The sequence below is a fragment of the Polyodon spathula genome, chromosome 4, assembly GCF_017654505.1.
Source record: "Polyodon spathula isolate WHYD16114869_AA chromosome 4, ASM1765450v1, whole genome shotgun sequence".
Classification (NCBI taxonomy): Eukaryota; Metazoa; Chordata; class Actinopteri; order Acipenseriformes; family Polyodontidae; genus Polyodon; species Polyodon spathula.
The window spans coordinates 39,471,252-39,485,627 of NC_054537.1; the positions used below are offsets into that span (position 1 = coordinate 39,471,252).

Consider the following 14,376-nt stretch of genomic DNA (forward strand, 5'->3'; position numbering starts at 1 on the left):
GAATACATTAATTAATGACTTTCTCTTTCATAACCTCATTAAGCCATGGAATAAAAACAATTACATCAGTTTGTTACAAGGTGAAATTGACCCTTTTCAATTTTCAAACCTTTTACTTTTATATGAATGCATTGCAGGTTACATAGTTTTTAAACACAGTCCTATGAAACAGAAGTGGCTTGCACTGACATTTGACAATCAAATCAGCCCCGAAGTGATGTCCTAGTTAACTACATTGTTAAAAATTTGCTTAGAAGGGGTCCCTGAGTGGCTCATCCAGTTAAAGTACTGCCACGGGGAGTGCAGGCTGAGTCATACAGCTTGAATGACCCTGGTTCTCATCCAGGCTGAGCAGAGGCTGAACTTTGCTGGGAACTCCAAAGGGGGCATCACATTGTCTCTAATGCTCCCAGGAGTGGAGATGGGAAAGTGTTAGGGACTCCTTCTCCTCATTACACAACAGTGACCCCCACTGGCCAGACACCAAGCATATCCAGAGTGGGCTGTCTTCCAGGATCAGTAGCCTGCCCACTTCTGCTCTGGATAGCTCACCATAAAATCAATTCTGACTTTAGGCTTGTGAGATCAAAGGACAATCATATGCCCTCAGAATATCCATGCAATTTTGGATGTTTTGCAATTTTGACAAGCTAAAAATGTTATAAAGCCCTGCACATGAAGAGGGTTGTTTGTGTAAATGTATATTGTAAATGGCATGTGTTTATTATAATTATTGCAATTAATTAATGGAAGTATGAAGTATTAATGGACGCTCCTGGTAGAGCCTGCGGGGCGTCAGGTATAAAAAGGTGCAGTTTATTCACCTGAGGGCTACTGCAAAGCCAGCCGGACATAGACTGAAATACCTTGCTGAAATCCTATGATCGCCGTGATGGTGAACCAGGATTGGAGCCAAAAGAAGAAGTCAAAGCCACTGACGGTTGGATGTGTAGCCAGAGTCGGGGTTTTTGTCTATGCAAGTAAAGTTTAAGTCGGGTATCGTAGATCCCCATCAAGTAAAGCAAGATGTGCAAGCGGTACCTCTAAGCATTAAGGAGTAGCACACGCCATATTCATGGCACCTTTAATTTGATAGTTATTGTACAGCATTTTTATTTGGCTTTATGTACATTCCCCAGTGTGTTACCATTGTCGGTAGTGTCACGTGAACTGTTGTCTTTGTTCACAATATGTAAATAAAACCCATTTGCCTGTGGGGTGTATCAACAACAACCTCTGTCTCGATCTCCTGCCTGTCACTCAACAGCGAATGCACATATCCACACACCCGCAGTTTGTCACAAATGTATATCAAAGTTATTTTGAAGTCGGTCTAGCACCACAGTAATGTAAAAAACCCATTGCGGTATGATGAGTCGACATATGATTTTCTTTTCATCAATATAGATGTACAAGCAGTTGAATAAGCTGTAAAAGATGACTCTGTGATATTCATGCTGACAGGTACCCTTCTGCTTCAGAAGAATATTTATGTAGCTATTTATGTTTCATTTTTGATCTTCTTGTACAGTGTTTTGTGCCTATGTGTTCAAACAGCTGACTTTGATAACATAATCGTCTACCCAGCATGTGTTAGGAGCTTTGATGATGAATCTGCTACTTAAGCTTCCCCTCCCTAGTCGATTTTAGAAATATCTGTGTACCCATGCATTATATTGATTTTATGCAGGTACAGTACTAGTGCATGTTATACAAGTGCGGAGAGATCCAGCAGCAAATAACTTTTTATAATCATTACTGCTGCTTGAATATTTAGTTTTTAATACCGAATCACATTTTGGAATCTATCTTGCATTCATTGAAATCTAACGATCAAGTGAACCGCAGTGAATCGCATGTAAGAAGTTATTATTCCAGTTCAGCTGCTAATTACAGGTTTAAACATACTTTCTTTTTCCATACATTATACATGTTATATAAGCAGTAACTTAAATAACTAATTATGGGGAATGGCCACATCTGTAATTGCTGGCAAGGACAGATTTAACCATATCCCTGCCAACCTTACATTCCCCCACATACTATTTACACCAGCAGGGCTTCTGCCCTGTCACACAAGGATATGGCTGAAGGAATGTGATCAGATGGAAAAACTACTAATTTTCATGTAAGACTCCATTATTGTCAACTTTGTTATCATGTGCAGGCTGTCTAACCATTACATCCAATGAACACCTTTTTATTTTGCCTTTTGGCAACGGCAATTATTACTGCAGTGGGAACGACCTGAATAACTTTACAAATATTCCAACTGGAGGTGTAGAACAGATGGCAAATGAGTAAGAATCAACTGCCTGATTATACAGAGGAAAGCAATGGCTACACTCCAGACAGTCTTTCAGTGTTCTGTCATCAGGGCCGTGCATTATTCTCCTAATGATTAAATGCTAAACCCTTAATTGATAACTAAAATGAATATATTAGCGATCACCTTGCTAAAAGTATAACCAACAGATTATCTTTGTTTTGTGTAATAGTCCCATTTTATTGAGATTTGATTTGGGTTGTTGATGCAAACCTGTCACAATTTTAAAATTATTTTAGGTAATCATTCCCAAGCAAATGTGAACAAACGGTTTTGCATCAGAGGCTCTGATGTAATTGCTTTACAACAGAGAATATTAGAGATTCTTTTAAGGGCCCTCTCACTTTTGTATATTCCAAGGGGAGGGGGGTGTGCTTACTTCTCACCAGGGCAGGGATGCTAGAAATCTGTTAGCTGTGGCAGGATTTTCTATCTTGCCAGATATTTCTTGATTATATATTTTGGACAAATACAAAAAAAAAAACCCAAAAACACACACACACACACACACAAATACAAATCAAAAAACCCAAATACAAAAAAGACCACAACGCAACGGAAGTAACGTTTGAGGCCACTCTCCCAGATACCCAGCACACTCTCCACCTCTTTCTGGAGACTTTAGAAAGTGCAAGTTGAGTCTTTAGTAACTTAGCTGGCTGTGGTGTGTTTCTGTCAGTGTTATAATTGGTATCACAACGGTAAGTATCATGTTTGCCATAAATTTGTTTTGTGTACAGTAATACTAACGGTTTGGCTTTGATGCCTGTGAATTTCTAGTTGTTTTCGAAAAGCACTAAGTGTTTTACACAGTGACATTGAGGTTAATGCAATTTCAACACTCGAAGATCATGTAAATGCACTTCTCAGTTGTTTTTATATCATCAAACCTTGGGTAAATACTATATGCTGTTAGATGTACAGCCATCGTGCAGCCATCAAATGTTAAGCAATACCAATGTATATAGGGTTAGCTAGAAATTCACAGGCATCGATGCCAGAATTAAACTAAAATATTGTTTTTTAACCATGATTACTGTACACAAACTCCTTTATGGTAAACATGATACTTACCCTTGCGATACCAATTATAACTGACAGAAATATACCACAGCCAACTTATAAAATAGTGGTACACTACTCTTTGCTCCCTGTCACCTCTCTGTACAAATCAAGCACTGCTAATTTTCATATATTTAAATGACATTATAGCTTTGTAGGACAAATTCAATTTTAAGCACGCCTATTGTAAAAAATTATCTGACACATTTTGAAACCTGATGAAACATTATTTTGCGGTCCCTAGATGCTGTAGCACCTGTAGCGCCGGTTGTTCCTGCGCCTGTGTGCTATAATCCAAGCGCCATTTTCCCTGCTGTGCACGTTTCTTTTGTCAATGTGACAGGGCATGGCTTACCGTTACGATACCAATTATAATACTGACAGAAATATACCACGGCCAACTAAATTGTTAAACGTGCACTTTCTAAACAGCTTCAACTTCTCCAGTAACAGGTGGAGACGCGGGGACTGTGCTAGGTATCTGTGGGAGTGGCCTCAATGGTTACTTCCGTTGCATTGTCGGTTTTTTGTATTTATATATATTTTTTTTTTATTTGAATGTGTGTTTTTTATTTGTATTTCTGTTTTGCACTTCAGGGCAAACGTATTGCAGAAGCGAACTTCGCTTTCTGCAGTGTACATGACAGCATACACGCCCTCTTACTACCATCAAAATTGTCGTTTTAGCCGCTCACATTATAAATGACTGGAGGTGCTACCAATGAAACTACTGTTTTGGCTACACATATGAGGAATGATAGGAGAGTCTACCAATCAAAATGCTGTTTTGGCTGCACGCAGTATGGAGGCTGGACGTGTGAGATCGAGTTTACTTTCTCGTTGTGGTTAAGACTTCGACGTTTACACCTGGGATTGGTTGCACCAGCTATGGGTAAATTCATTCCTAAGTTAGAACGTACGTCTCAAAGTCTTCAGCCGTTACTTGGTTTATAAGTAAGCGCTCTCTTATTTCAGTTGCACCACACGTACTTAAGACAAGAGGTGATTAAAAACTGTTCTGAATGAAATCGGTAATTCATTCTTAAATATCTACTTACATATATAATTAATTATTACAGTGACCATCAATATCTCACAAAGTGACGCTTGTTTTTATCATTAACTTTCGTGTAAAACTTGGGTTGAAATTCATAAAGTCACACTTAGGTTTGTTTACCAGATCTCTCGAGAAAGCTGGGATTGGACCAGTTTTTAACCTTACATTTTTTGCCCCGGTCAGAAATGGTAAAACTGTTAAATCGTCCCGGTTTTTGTAGCTGTATTAAAAAAAAAAAAAAAAAAAAAATGTGTTAGCTTCATTCAGAAATAAAATAATCATAATAAAAAATAAATCTTTGGATTATTTGTTTAATAATTCATTTTAAGTGTTATAAATAAATACTAATAAGAATTCATAAGTATATGGAAAACTACAAAGCGGTATGTAATTCAATATGATAACATAATATTATTCAGAAGGTTTCATTTGACTTTATGAAGCAAAATGATTAGTTAATTCCTAGGATGATGCAGTACATTTGGCCATAGCTGTATATAGACGTTTTTAATTGGTAAAAGCTGGTCTAATTTTTTTAACCTGGCCTAACCTTTGTACGTTTTCGGTCAGATGACAATATAAATAAAGCAAGGAATTATCTGCAATAAATACATCCAGTGTTTAATTTTACAAAACTAAAAAAAAAAAAAACGGAATATGCAAGAGTGACATTCTTACTTCATTTTAATTAATACAGTACGACAAGTCCAGTGCAAATAGGGTTTATATTGCTGATATTATACAATATTAATCGGAAAATAATAACTACAAAGACTAATTTGAGATTAAAGTTTGGCATAGTTTTTTGGGGAAGACTCCACCCTTTATCAAAGCTAAGCCCAGTCATTGTAACAACGTGAAAGTAACAGCGTCCTATGGAGGGTTGATAAAACTTGAAAATAATAGTGTTCCAATAACTGTTACCTTTGTAAAATTTCATGCGAGTTTGTCTCAGTGATATTCATTTGCTTGAAATTTTGCAATTTTTCAGATTCTCCTCGTTTTTTGGTCTTTTTCATTGTATATGTTGTCAAAGATCAGTATTACAAGCAAGATAATTCATAAATTAAATTAAATCAAAGATAATTAGTAATACAGTATTTACTGTAAGAATATAACAGTCTGTTGATGTTAATTTGTTATGAAAGGTAATGTTAAAGTACACATAATACATCCAAAATATATCATAATACTTTTTAAACCACTTTTCTAAGCAACGTTATTATACTTTCAGTCTTCAGTCGCAATTGTTTCTCTTTTTTGACGCTTGAGTATCATCACTGTGTAACAAAAAAAAAAATAATAATAATTTGTTCCTGGGTAGTAAGTGTTATTTCCTAATTGCTTATGCCTCAAAAGTATAGAAAATGGCTATTATTCCCCACAAACTTTGCTTTTGTGACCAGGACAGTGATATTTCAAAATATCACTATTTTCAATGGGAAAATGTGTGTCTTTTCATTCACATACAGTATAATTGTAAATATCGAAAAACTACTCACTTCTAAATCTTTTGTGGTCATTTTTATATTACTTTAGTATAAATACATGTTAATTTGGATTCATATGTTGTTTTTTTCTGACTTTATGTGAACGAAAAGACACACATTTTCCCATTGAAAATAGTGATATTTTGAAATATCACTGTCCTGGTTACAAAAGCAAAGTTTGTGGGGAATAATAGCCATTTTCTATACTTTTGAGGCATAAGCAATTAGGAAATAACACTTACTACCCAGGAACAAAAATTTTGTTACATAGTGTTATTTGTGTTTGTAAACCATCTGTGAGGGAGGCTGATTTTTATTTAGTTATTTAAGGACCTAACAGGAAAATACATGACATTTAAAAGTATATAGTCTGGTTTTCTCAATTTAATAAAGCTAATTATTTTACATTACCTATGTGTTGACTTTTTTATTTCCTTGAAAAAAGTTACAAAAAAACCTGAGCATCAATAAATTAAACATGATAAATATGTTGATTTTCTGTTAATAGCCTTTGTGTGTCCTGGAATACTGTCATTTACATAGTGGAGTTCGTATATGCTTGTGAAGTCGAAAGGCCTGGTCACACATATGACTTTTGTTGACTGCAACAAGGGGGCAGCAGATGTTGGCAGTATAGAAAAAAAAACAAAACATTTTTCACAACCCCTCTAGGCCCTTACCAATTCAGAATGATGCCCTTTGGGCTTAAAAATGCAGCAGCCAACTTTCAGAGGATTATCGACATCATCCTGGGGGAACTGAAGGGGAAAATATGCTTTTTTTTTTTTTTTTTTTTTTTACATCGATGATGTCATTGCCTATTCCCAGTCTCCCAAACAACATCTCCAGGATCTTGATGCAGTGTTTCACAAACTTCTACGAGCTACTCTCACACTTAATCTGGAAAAATGTCATCTTAATGGACATCATAATGGACTTTCCTATACCAAGTAGTGTAAAAGAAGTACAGAGCTTTTTAGGCATGTCTGGATGGTATCACACATTTATGCATAACTTTGCTGAGCTGTCTGCCCCGTTAACCCTTTGTGGTTTATCAGGTCCGACACGAGCCGAGTGAGACCGATGGGAGCCGAATGAAGCCGAAAACAAAGAAAGGACACATCTGATAGCCCCATGCACCAGAGAGATAACACAGATATAAACAAAGGAGATAGCTGCTTCTGCATCCAGCGCTCAAAGAATATAATTGACTGTGGCAGGCTGGCGAGTGGATAGAGGCCCAGAGACAGACTGCAGTTCAAAAAATAACAACTTATAAATAAACACAAAAATAAAAGTGCACAAGAGCAAAAAATAAAGATATTTAAACACAAATAAAGCAAAAAGCAAAACTCACAAAAATAAAGGTTTCTAGGCTGGGCAATGCCAGGATTTAGAAAATTTCAAAAACACAAACTACCACAAACACCACAAACACCACAAACACCACAAACACCACAAACTACCAAGCTGCTTCCTCAGCTCCTTTCTCTCTATGGAGAAGCAGAGGCCTCCTTTTATGTCAGGTGGCTGGGCGCTGATTGATTGTTAATTATGCTAATCAACTAATCAACCCCAGCCACCTGAACACAATCAACCCAGGCAGGTAGGGGAATTTAACCCCATCCCTGCCAATTTCTAAAGGGCAGAGCTGAGCTCTGCCACACTGACATTTTCAGAGCTTTTAATAATAAAATAATGACTTGAATTGCATTATTGAGGAGTTTTGTGATAACTGTGTACTTTTGCGATTCAGTGTCTTTTAAACCTGTTTTACTCTGTTTTTTTTTTTTAAACAACACGTGTAAAATAAACAGCACATGTGAAAATAAATTGGACCTGACACTCCTGACAAGCTCTGAATAAAATGGACCGCAAAGGGTTAATCCACCTCGAACGGAAGGGTGTTACCTGGAGTTGGGGGCCAGAATGCCAAGCTGCCTTTGATGGTTTAAAGCATGCACTGTCAGTGACATTTTTGATGACTTTAATATTAGAAAGTGAATTAGAAATAATTTTTACCAAGTGTTACACATAGCAAACTGACAAATGCTTCTTAGTACATACCTACAATTGATCCATGTCTAAATCTGCATAATGTCCTCATCCCTGTCCCATTCCCCTTCTATAGATGTAAATGGTTCTGGATTACCGGTGCATGGTTCAGGCTGCTGACTGCTGCTGGATGGCTGTTACTTTGAAAGAGTAGACTGCCGTTGTTCCTGTTCGTTTTGTAACAGTGTCAGGTAGGTTGTAAGTGGAGCATTATTCGCCGAAGAGTTTTATCCCAGTTCTCACAGTCAGTATAGCGTTTAGTGTGCTTATAGCCAGATGGTGTTGAAGCTTTGACTTGACAACATTCATTAGACTAAACAGACATTCAACTTCACTGTTAGAGTGGGGCAGTGAAAGTATTGCTACTGCCAGTGAACAGTCTGCAAATGGGTTGCTGTTTCCTGCATCACGAAACGTGTTGACTTCAGCCCAGAAAGGCACAGTTTGAGATGTGTTTTCCCATCTGTTAAAGTGGATATTCCTCCACTGTGTCACAATTCTGTCAATGGTCTCGGAATCGAATCCAAAGAGCTGAGCTAGCTCAACTATTTCTGTTCAGAGCTCAATATTGACATCATTTGCAACGTTTTCACATTCAGTGGGAGCCAGTGCTCAAGTTCTTTGATGAACTGGACAGTGAATTCAGTACATCTTTTCCTGAGTACCTCTTTGACCTTCGGTGACAGCCTGGCTTATTTGACTGCATTTTCAAAAATGAGGCCCAAATAAGGTGAAGGATCCAAGTTATTTTCAAAAGGAGTGGTTAGTATTCTCGCCCTTGAATGCCTTGACTCCATGCTGCACTTCTGCTAGTATAGACTTCAGGTAAATTAAATAAATGCAGTTCTGTTCATCACTGTACACAGGGGGAAAAAAAGCATCTCTGCCATGCAGCAGCTGTCCTTCTTCCTAGAGAGCTGGAAGTCTAGCTTGAGATTCTCCCATTGCTTCAGAATCCTACTCAATGGACGAGTCAACATATAGAGCACATTTTGGTAATCTTCAGCGGTTTTCCACAGTTGATAGTTTCATATACCTGGCAGTATGCTTCTTTTTGGCTGGGCGATAAGAAAAAAACAGTTGCATGTCTGTCTTATAAGCAATTCAATGTTTCTTGGAAGAGTTTCTTCACATGCATGGGAAACCGCGAGCTGTAGAGAATGACAAATGCATCAAACAAGAACTAGATGAGGTAATTCGTATTTCTCTTTCAGTATTTTATGAAGCCCGTTGTTTGCTCCGGTCATCACTGATGCGTTGTCAGTTTCGATTCTTGCAAGATTTTGGAGTATCAGTCCTGATTTTTTCAATGACATCAATTAGGGCCACTGCTATGCCTTTTGCTTCACCACATTGTAGTGGGACAAGCTCCAGAAATGGCTAAACAGCCTGTTTGAAGTGAGGCGTCAGCCCATTTTGTAGGTGCAGTGTCAACTCGGAGGTCGCTTTTGAGTCACCAAATGCTTTTTTGCAGGCTTCGGTCAAATTATCACATGTCAGAATGGAGCAGTGCTCTGCAATAAACATGGAAAGTCTTCCCACTGCTTTATATGCTGATGTTACCTTTTTGTTGTCTGTGGGCTTGAAGTCAAGGTGCTTCTGCTTTGGGTTGGAAAACGGCTGAGCTTTCTGTACATGCTTTGAGGTAAGACTGTGCTTTTTTATATCACTAACCTTTGCAGACAGTTCAGCTTTGCAATAACTGCACTAGGCCTTGGTCGAGTTGCCTTCCTCAGGTTTAATTCAGCCATTAAATTGTGGCTGAGGCTGACACTCCTCTTGGAATCACTTGAGTGTATTGTGCTTTGTCTTTTGACATCTCTATTTGAGAGACTGAAAAAATGATTTAAAAAGTACAACTAAATGACCACTACTCCTTTTCACGTGTTCCTTTTCGTAACTACATACTACGAGCAAGTAACGCAACATCGATAATGGATAATTGCAAAGCATATGACATGGTTTATTTTGATTTCCAGAAAGCTTTTGACAAGGTCCCGCACAAAAGATTAATTCTCAAACTGAACGCAGTTGGGATTCAAGGAAACACGTGTACATGGATTAGGGAGTGGTTAACATGTAGAAAACAGAAAGTACTGATTAGAGGAAAAACCTCAGAATGGAGTGTGGTAACCAGTGATGTACCACAGGGATCAGTATTAGGTCCTCTGCTATTCCTAATCTACATTAATGATTTAGATTCTGGTATAGTAAGCAAACTTGTTAAATTTGCAGACGACACAAAAGTAGGAGGAGTGGCAAACACTGTTGTAGCAGCAAAGGTCATTCAAAATGATCTAGACAAGATTCAGAACTGGGCAGACACATGGCAAATGACATTTAATAGAGAAAAGTGTAAGGTACTGCACGCAGGAAATAAAAATGTACATTATAAATATCATATGGGAGATACTGAAATTGGAGAAGGAATCTATGAAAAAGACCTAGGAGTTTTTGTTGACTCAGAAATGTCTTCATCTGGACAATGTGGGGAAGCTATAAAAAAGGCTAACAAGATGCTCGGATACATTGTGAAAAGTGTGGAATTTAAATCAAGGGAAGTAATGTTAAAACTGTACAATGCACTAGTAAGACCTCATCTTGAATATTGTGTACAGTTCTGGTCACCTCGCTATAAAAAAGATATTGCTGCTCTAGAAAGAGTGCAAAGAAGAGCGACCAGAATTATTCCGGGCTTAAAAGGCATGTCATATGCAGACAGGCTAAAATAATTGAATCTGTTCAGTCTTGAACAAAGAAGACTACGTGGCGACCTAATTCAAGCATTCAAAATTCTAAAAGGTATTGACAGTGTCGACCCAAGGGACTTTTTCAGCCTGAAAAAAGAAACAAGGACCAGGGGTCACAAATGGAGATTAGACAAAGGGGCATTCAGATTCAGGCATTCTTTTTTACACAGAATTATGAGGGTCTGGAATCAACTCCCCAGTAATGTTGTTGTAGCTGACACCCTAGGATCCTTCAAGAAGCTGCTTGATGAGATTCTGGGATCAATAAGCTACTAACAACCAAACGAGCAAGATGGGCCGAATGGCCTCCTCTCATTTATACGGTCCGTGGCAGCCACTTTGCCGGTCAGTGTAAAATTTTATTTTAAAAAGGTGTTTTTTTCTTTTTTGTTAAGGTATTTAAAAAAAATAAGGGAAAAAAAACCTGACTCAAAATATTTATAATTACTACATTTGAGTGGAATTTCACAAAGCCCTACTCACTGCTCAAAGTGGTTCCACTCCATGAGCTCCGCTCCAGGTCTTTATTGAACATAACGATGTTGGCACGAAACTTTCAACAGAAAAAGAGTGCAGTACTGTGTAGTAGAGAGCAGCAAGCGAAAGATTTGCTTTTATTTGATCAGATATGCCAAAGCAAGGACTTTTTTCGGAACTAGTAAATGTAATAGAGATGACGAATGCAATGAAAGAGAAGAAGGAAACGAGGAAACGCTCGTGTTCAACTGAAAATATGATGCAGCATATATAAAGTATGGGTTTATTGCAAGTGGGGATGAAGAATGCCCAAAACCGCAATGTGTTGTTTGTGGTGTGATTCTGAGCAACGAAGCTATGAAAATGATTTGTCACCTGGAAACCAAACATCCAAACTTAAAAGATACTGTCTCACGCAGAATAACTGATATTGCAGAAGATATTGAATCACAACTGACAGAGAGAGTGAAAGAGTCAGGCTGGTTTGCAATTCAGTTGGATGAGTTTATGGACATTTCCAGTGCTGTGGTTCTTATTGTTTATGTGCGCTAGGCATATGAAGGGGCATTTCACGAAGTCGTACTTTGCTGTGAAGAACTGCCACAAAATACAAGTGGTGCTGAAATTTTTCGAGTTCTAAACGAGTATGGAACAGGACATGGAATCCGGTGGGACCGCTGCATTGGAATTTGCACTGACGGAGCAGCCGCAGTGACAGGCAGACAATCAGGTGTAGCGGCAAGAGTGAAGGAAGTTGCACCGGGTGCTCAAGCAACACATTGCTTCATTCATAGACAGGTATTGGCAGCCAAAAAATTATCTCCAGAACTTAACAATATCCTTGGTATAGTAGTTAAAATGGTGAATTTTGTGAAAGCAAATGCACTACATTCTCGCATCTTTGCTGCAGTGTGTGAAGAAGTGGAGGCTGACCACCATCACTTACTTTTACACGCTGAAGTGAGGTGGTTGTCGTGTGGTAAAGTATTAAATCAAGCGTATAAACTGCGACGTGAACTTGAAGCCTTTCTGTCTCAAAAGAAGTCTCCTTTGGCAGAATACTTTCAGGATTTACAATGGCTAGCCAAACTTGCATATCTGGCAGATATATTTGATCACTTCAATCACCTAAATTTCTCTATGCAAGGAAATGTATCTAGTGTGTTTGAAATGGCTGACAAGATCACAGCTTTTAAAAAGAAGCTCAAAGTCTGGAGGGAGTCGAGTGCGATTGTTTTGACATGTTCCCGTCTTTTGCATTCATGACTATTGATGACAGAGAAGTCGATCTCACTCTCCTGCTCGAAATTATTTCATCCCATCTAAAATTAACTCTCCAAAAATTCAAAGAGTATTTCCTGTCTCTGACTCTGATCCACGGAAAGGAAAACAATGGGTACGTGACCCATTCTCATCTCTAGATGCAGAGACGTCCTTGTTGCCATTGTTGGAGGACAAGCTTCTGGAATTGTCAAGTGATGAGGGTCTGAAGTTACAATTTCAAAAACTTACTCTACCTCTATTCTGGATCAAAGTAAATATAGAATACCCACAACTCAGTGAACTGGCAGTCAAAACCTTACTCCCATTTCATTCTATGGTAAGTTTCATTCTACTTACCTTTGTGAAAGTGGATTTTCAGCAATGACTGCAACTAAAACTAAATACTGAAACAGGCTGAGCATTGGAAAGATCCTTCGAGTGTCCTTGTCTGAAATTCATTCCTGGATTGAAGTATGCAATAAAACACGCAGCAGATTCTGTGGTCTGACGAAACTAAAATGGAACTTTTTGGTCTTAAATGCAAACCGTTGTTTGCCGCAAACCCAACACAGTGCATCACCCAAAGAACACCATCCCTACTGTGAATCATGTTGGTGGCAGCATCATGTTATGGGGATGTTTCTCATTGGCAGGGACTGGGACACTTGTCAAGATAGAAGGGAAAATGAATGGAGCAAAGTACAGAGAAGTCTTTGAGCAAAACCTGCAAGAAAGCTGAAACTGGGCCGGAAGTTCACCTTTCAGCATGACAACGACCCAGAGCTACACTGGCGTGGCTAAGGAACAAAAAAATAAATGTCCTTGAGTGGCCCAGTCAGAGCCCTGACCTAAATCCAATCTAAAATTTGTGGCATGACTTGAAGATTGCTGTCCAGCAATGCTCCCCAGGGAACTTGACAGAGCTTGAACAGTTTTGTAAAGAAGAATGGTCAAATATTGTCAAATTTAGGTGTGCAAAGTTGGTAGAGACCTATCCCAACATATTCACAGCTGTAATTGCTGCCAAAGGTGCTTCCACCAAGTATTAATTCAGGGGGGTGGAGACTTATCTAATTATGATCTTTCAGTTTTGTATTTTTAATATATAATTTTTTTCTCAATATAAACCTTTTTCCCCTGTGAGAAAAAAGTTCAAGGGGTGTAGACTTTCTATAGGCACTGTATATATGTTTCTATTGGTAGCGTAGAGATGAAGTATTTGAGACCTTAGCGGCTCCGCTTCAATTGAGATGTACTTATACTGAGGAACTTGCTGAAGCTCTATTGGGCAGTGTGGTCTGAGGCTTATAGGAAATACAAATGAGAGATTTGTTTTAATGTCCTGCTTTTGCAACTGAATTACTGTGTGACTTAATGGTAATCTGCTTTGCAGTTTGCTATTACGTGACAGGTACCACAAAATCTTTGGTATAAATTAAAAACACACAGACTCATAGTACTAATACCAAATATTGTCACCAGCTAATGTTCTTCTAAAGTAGAAATTAATAATAATAATAATAATAATAATAATAATAATAATAATAATAATAATAATAATAATAATAATAATACATGCAATGCCATTTTTCTTCTGCAGGGACTTTGTGAATGCTTTCATTTCATTGATAACCCTAAGCCACTCATTTCACTGGTTCTTGGCCTAGCTGTTGGGGTATCAGCATTGTGTTGGGATTGTTTGACTTTGTCTACGCCACCGATACGGTAAGTCTAGTCTAAGACATTTTCACAGCTTGGAGAAAGCAGGACAGGAGAACCTTAAAAGAAGGAATGTAATGCCAGTTTGGATACAGTCTAATGCATTCTAGGTAGAAAGATGATTTCCTGCCTTTTCTGATCCAGTCATCACTTTGCATTGCTGAAAACTGCAGTACT

At 38.1% G+C, this 14,376-nt stretch overlaps 1 long non-coding RNA gene across 1 annotated transcript in view; it reads right to left on the reverse strand.

Annotated features, from left to right (window-relative positions):
* The window catches only part of LOC121313837, a 45,953-nt gene extending 37,600 nt beyond the window's left edge, over positions 1–8,353 (reverse strand). The window contains exon 1 of the long non-coding RNA XR_005950048.1: positions 8,003–8,353. This is a non-coding gene — a long non-coding RNA (uncharacterized LOC121313837). The remainder of the gene's footprint in view (positions 1–8,002) is intronic.
* Between the last annotated feature and the right edge of the window lie 6,023 nt (positions 8,354–14,376).